A 7072-nucleotide genomic window follows, 5' to 3' on the forward strand; every position below is an offset into this window, starting at 1 on the left:
TCTTCGCTCGCCACGTCAGCCTTCGCTCACTGCTCTTACCCGGGGCCAGCCAGCTTCGCTCCGTTGCTTGGCGCCTACATATGCAAATTAACCACCATCTTTCTTGGCAGTTAGTTTGCATATCGCCCTGATTAGCCAATGGGAAGCATAGCGAAGGTATGGTCAATTACCCTTTTTGTCTTTTATTAGATTAGATGGTTCAGTAATTTTAAGTATATTTACATTTTTGTACAATGGATCTCCAGAATCTTTTCACCTTGCAGAACTGAAACAGTATACCCATTAAACAACCTAGGTCCTCCTCCCACAGCCCCTAGTAGCCACCATTCTACTTTCCATTTCTGTGAATTTGAGATACTAGGTTTTCTTCAAAGGACACCTCAAAAACTAATCGGTCCACAGTTTGTTCCACGTTATCCCCCTTTTTTCTTTTCTTTTTTTTTTTAACAACCAGAGTCTTAAGCTAAAGAAGAGACGTTGATATCCTATATTCTAAAGAGAATCAGAGATAATTGAACAAGACCCTATACCAGTGATGGTGAACCTATGACACGCATGTCAGAGGTGACACGCGAACTTATTTTATTCGTTGATTTTTCTTTGTTAAATGGCATTTGAATATATAAAATAAATATCAAAAATATAAATCTTTGTTTCACTATGGTTGCAAATATCAAAAAATTTCTATATGTGACACAGCACCAGAGTTAAGTTAGGGCTTTTCAAAATGTTGACACGCCGAGCTTAAAAGGTTCGCCATCACTGCCCTATACCCTCCTAGGGTCTATTGAGAGACGATTGGACCAGCATTTTATTCCTCAAACCAAGCAAAAAGGCTGGGGATGGGTAACAAGAGAATTACTTGGATTGGGGTTGCCTGAGAGGATGGGATGTGGCATCTCTGGCTGAAGGATTACTCTGGGGCAGAAGCCCACAGACCTGCCCCAGTGCTACTGCCAGTGCAAGGGAAGGGAGTTCTTAGAGCGTCGGAAATGCTCCTCAAGTTTGGGGAATACAGCCGAAACCGGTTTGGCTCAGTGGATAGAGCGTCGGCTTGCAGACTGAAGGGTCCCAGGTTCGATTCCGGTCAGGGGCATGTACCTGGGTTGCGGGCACATCCCCAGTGGGGGGTGTGCAGGAGGCAGCTGGTCGATGTTTCTCTCTCATCGATGTTTCTAACTCTCTATTTCTCTCCCTTCCTCTCTGTACAAAATCAATAAAATATATTTAAAAAAAAAAAAAGTTTGGGGAATACAGATTTGTATCTACTACTTTCAGAGATTCAAAAGGTGGAGGTGTGCTGGACCAGCCCACAAAACAGGATGAATAGGAACTAGTTCCTACTCCAGTTTGAGCCTATTAGTGAATATGTGGAAGTTATCAGTAATTAGTTCCCATGGCTCTGTGTAGGGGAGAATGGAGACGAGTGGAAAATGCAAATTAAAATATGGACCAAGCCCTAACCGGTTTGGCTCTGTGGATAGAGCGACAGCCTGTGGACTGAAAGGTCCCAAGTTCAATTCCAGTCAAGGGCATGTACCTTGGTTGCAGGCACATCCCCAGTAGGGGGTGTGCAGGAGGCAGCTGATTGATATTTCTCTCTCATTGATGTTTCTAACTCTCTATCCCTCTCCCTCTCTGTAAAAAAAAAAAAAAAAAAAAATCAATAAAATATATTTTTTTAAAAATACATGGACTAAAAGTTGATCTTTGGGGATGCAGTGGGAGGGTGGAAGGGGAGGGGAGACCCAGACTGGTAGGAAAAGAAAAGGTACAAATATAGATCTTCAATGAAAAGGAAGCATAAATAAAAATATAGTAGGTTCAATAAATCATAGACTATATACTATTTGAAAATGTTATGGCTTAATTTTTTGGGAAAATACAAATGTTCACTCGGGAAAAAATAGTTACTGTTAAAATGATTACCACATCAAAATTCTGCCGTCCCTTCTGCAAAATAAAGCATTGTTTGCTGTGAATTTTACCAAAACTTCAAGCAACACCAACCCCTAGTTTAACAAAGTCATTTCTGGGATTAGAGGGGGGGAAAAAAGGACATTCATTGTGCTCATTAAGGTCAGTGTAACCTTGATACAAAGCCATGCTGAGAAAGACAATGTATCTTGGCCCTCAAGACTCTAAAAAAAAAAAAGAAAAAAAGACTATACATTCTTGCCAGCTATATCAGGAATGTAAGGCCCTGGCCACTCTGTCAGGGCCATTTTTCAGTGAACAACCTTGAAGAATGAGGTCTGAAACAAAGATCAGGTCTTGTACAAGAGGTGAATTCCCCAAGCTCAATTGCTACACAAACTCAACCTGTGCTGCATCCACCTGAGACTGTTCACTTTGCTTCTGTGGAACCTGGAGAGTCAAGATGTACTGATACAGCCCCGTTGGCGTGGTTCAGTCGTTGAGCAATCACCTATGAACCAGAAGGTCCTGGTTTGATTTCAGTCAGGACACATGTCCAGGTTGCAGGCTCAATCCCCAGGGTGAGGCATGCAGGAGGCAGCTGATCAATGATTCTCTCCCATTATTGATGTTTCTATTTCTCTCTCTCTCCCTCCTCAGTGAGCTCAATGGGTAGAGCGTCAGTCTATCTGAAGGGTCTTGGGATTGATTCCGGTCAAGGGCACATACCTCTGTTGCAGGCTCCAGCCCTGGTCAGGGTCATGCGGGAGGTAACCAATCAGTGTGTCTCTCTTACATTGGTGTTTCTATCTCTCCCTCTCCCTTCCACACTCTCTCTGTAAATCAATGCAGAAAAAGTATCCTCAGGTGAGGATAAAAAAAAAGTACTTATACAAATGATGTTTGCACTACTTGTTATGCTATGAGCAAAAGTTTTTTGTGTCCCAGGAATCTCATGTCTTCTGCCATTACCCACAAAACAGTAACAGCTAACTTGCAGCTTCGAGTTGGATAAAGTCCCAGAACCTTTTAAAATCTCACAGGATACAAATGAAAAAATGAACACAGAATTTACAATTTACAATTCTTATATCTAGCAAATCAAGCTCAACAGTATATAATGTTATGATCACCCTGGCCCATGTGGCTCAGTTGAATGTCATCCCGTGTGCTGAAATGTTGCTGGTTCAATTCTTAGGGCACGTACCCAGTTTGTGGACTCAGTCCCCACTCGGGTGTGCAGGAGGCAACAGATTGATGTTTCTCTCTCTCTTACTCTCCCTCTAAGAAATCAATTAATTAAAAAAAATAATCTCTATATATACAACCCTAATATGCAAATAGACTGAACAACCCACCACCAGGGGGCACACGCAGATCATGGCAGGCATCAGCAGCAGGGGGCAAAGTGCAGAACTTGGTGGGCATTGGCCGCTGCAGGATGGTGGAACAGGTGAGCGGGGGCACCAGACCAAGATGGGGTGCTGATCACTGTCATTGGGGCGAGCCTCTGGTGGTTACTGAAAATTCTTTGCTCCCTCATGCCACAGTCCTGCCCTGGCACTTGCACCTGCTGCTGGTGCCGGATGCTGACCTGCTGTTGGTGCCAGAGCCGCCGCTTGCACCTGCTGCCGGTGCCTAGCGCCAGCCCCAATCGCAAGGCGCCATCAGCGGGTGCCCCTTGTTGCTTCTCCATCTCCCCCTGCTCCTGAGGGGAGATTGGGGCAGCAGCCACCACTCGCACTGGCTGACGACATGGAGCGATTGGTGTGGGAGTGAGTAGACGGGCAGACAAGGAACTGGGGACTGCGGCAGAAGAGTCCAGGTGGGGGTGCGGAGGATGGGCCCACCTCTGTGCCCACAGCAGCCTTGCGGCCCACAGTTCCTTTCAAGATGCACGAATTCATGCACTGGGCCCCGAGAATATTATGATCAAGTAAGGTGTTCCCAGGAATGCAAGAATGGTTCATCAGAAAACCTATTACTATACTATACCAACAGATTAAAAAGAAAAAGAAAACTTGCCCTAATCGGTTTGGCTCAGTGAATAGAGCTGTGGACTGAAGGGTCCCAGGTTCGATTCCGGTCAAGGGCATGTATCTTGGTTGCAGGCACATCCCCAGTAGGGGGTGTGCAAGAGGCAGCTGATCGATGTTTCTCTCTCATCGATGTTTCTAACTCTCCATCCCTCTCCCTTCCTCTCTGTAAAAATTCAATAAAATATATTAAAACTATTATGAAAGTTTAAAAAAATTCTATAGCTAATTTAATGATAAGCTTCTTTTGAACTGATTTACAAAATTAACCATCATTTGTAAAGCTGTTTCTTGGAGAAAATACGCATAGATTTCTTGTGTTGACTTAGAAAGCTTTTTTATATTTGGGGATACCAATACTGGGAATATCTAGAATGTACTTAAATCAGTTCACTAGCCAGATATAATGGAACCACTCTGCCGCCTTGTGGAATTTTAATGAAACTTCCAATTTTTACAGATTGAGAGGATGACAGTAATTTAGAAATGATGTTCAACTATTAGTTTTCATTTATATGTCAATTTAAAAACCAGTTTTATTTAACATATCTATTCAAGATCTACATGAAGATAACCAAAATGCTGCTAATGGACACAGATATTTGAATAAATGTAGAGGTATTTCTGTTCTTGGCTAGGAGGAATGCACAAAAAACATGAATTGAATATTCATGGGAAAAGTTTCAATTTGCTTTTCGTTATATAAAAGATTACATATTGCAGGATTTCCCACTCATGAGAAAGGTTCAATTTAAAAATATAATTGTCTACAACATAGATGAATCTTGAAAACATTATGCTAAGTGAAATAAGCCAGCCACAGTGAACAAAACTTTTATTGGTTCTATTTTCTTCTATGGGTTACCATTAGATTTTTACTTCCATTATATATTAGGTAAAAACACTTGGCAAATGAGAAGGGGTTATAAAGTAAGAATAATAGCATTTATTAAGGTCTATTGTAGGCCTCTACACCAGCGATTTTTAAGTGGTGTGCCACAATAATTTTTAAAACATGCAATACCTATCTATTTAGTCAGGGGCACTGACCTCTTTTCCCTTAGATTTTCAAATAAAAAATGACAACAGTCAGCACAACAATAGCCATTCAGTGTAAATACCCTGTCTCAAACCATAAATATGTGGTTATATAATAGAGTTTCATCTTATTGGTTACATTGCATCATAAGATTGCATCTGATTGGTTAATTCTTGGTTCCAGAAATCCTTATATATGAGTGCAGGCACCTGATTTTTCAAAAATATGTTTTTATTGATTTTAGAGAAAGATGAAGGGAGAAGGATGGAGAGATAGAAACATGGATTGGCTGCCTCCTGCATGCTCCCCATTGGGGATCGAGCCTGCAACCCAGGCATGAGCCTTGACTAGGAATCGAACTTGTGACCTCCTGGTTCATAGGTTCATGCTCAATAACTGAGCCACACCAGCCGGGCTCTTATGATTTTCTTTATAACACTTCTTTTTCGAGCTTACTTTATTGTAAGAATACATTATATAATACATAAAGTTCGGTTAGAATTGAGATGGAGAAGAATGGAGTAGGAAGAGTTGGAATCTCAGGTGAAGATTTGGAAGATAATATGTAGCAATTTGGGTAGCCATAGGGTTCATGGAAGAGAATAATGCTGAAGATACATTTAGGTCTTGGAAGACAGGTTAAACTCAGACTAAGTTAAGGTTAAAAACTAGACTAAGCAAGTAGGGTAAACAAAAGGATATATAATGGGAGGAATGTAGAGACAGAAATAGATATTGGAGTGAGAGAAAGAGAAGGGAAAGTTACTTGAGGTATCGCTGAACCTCAAGTTGTAGTAACATTAGAAATGGGGAAGATGCGTTGGTCCCTGTGGGTCAGTTGGTTGATCATGTCCCATGTACCAAAAGGTCACCGGTTCCTTTCCTGGTTGGGGCACATGCCAGGGTTGTGGGTTTGATCTCCAGTAGGGGGCATGCAGGATGCAGCCAATCGATGTTTCTCTCTTTTTAAAATAAATAAAAACATATTTAATTTTAAAATAAGAAGAAATGGAGAAGATAAACTATACTTATAGTCAAACACGCAAATAAATAAACATATTTGATGCCTATTGGGTGCAAAGTTCTTGAACAGTGCTTTTCAAAGATGGTTTAGGAATTCCTGTGGTTTCTTATGTGTCTTTCTTAAAGATTTCTGTATTAATATTTAGAATATGATAGTATCTGTTTCCTTTGTGAACTATCATAGTTAAGAGAAGTACTATGTCAAAATGTGCTGGATCAATGATAAGATTTCTGAAATTAATGTTTAATTATATAAGTGATAAATAAATGTTCTCGTAAAAATATGGGAACAGTATAGACACAGTTTAAGGGTTGCAGTTCTCTCTGACACTATGATTGATGTAGTGTGTATTCTAGACCCTTTGCCATGCATTTACACACTTAAGAATTCATAAAATTTTATAGAATACTAGAGGCCTGGTGCATGATTCCTGCATGAGTGGGGTCCAGCTGGCCTGCCCTGATTGGGGTGGAGGGGGTCAATTGGGGTGGGGCGGTTCAAGGGGAGGGGCCCCTGGTGGTTGGCTGGCCTTCCCATCCCCTGGTCAAACTCCTGGTGGAGGGGGCAATTTGCATATTAGCCTTTTATTATATAGGATACTTTTATAAAACAAATGTTATACTATACTTCCCTTCTATAACTTAAAAAAAAAAACCCTATCCACCATTGGGTTCATTTATCTTTTCAGCTGTTGCATGTATACTGTAATTAGTTAAGTCGGCCATTTACTTGCTGTGAATGTCCCAACTCTTCCCTGTACTGAGCTGGACAAGACAACTAGTACAGAGCTCCGTGGGCAAACGTGCTGGTATTTCCCTGACATTGACAGCAATTAGTGAAATTGCAGGGTCAGAGGAAAGGTGCACTTTAAAATATATCATATGAAATAGTCTTCCAAAATGCTTGTACCAATTTACACGCCCACGTAGAGATTTTTAATCACTCCTTTCTTGGCACTGAGAATTTTCCCTGAGGACACTAGGCCGGGCAAACCCCGACAACCCGCCCGCCCGCTCAGACCCGGTGGCACGCCCCGCCCCGCCCCGCCCATGCCCA

This window comes from Myotis davidii, unplaced genomic scaffold (genome assembly GCF_000327345.1).
Source record: "Myotis davidii unplaced genomic scaffold, ASM32734v1 scaffold259, whole genome shotgun sequence".
NCBI lineage: Eukaryota > Metazoa > Chordata > Mammalia > Chiroptera > Vespertilionidae > Myotis > Myotis davidii.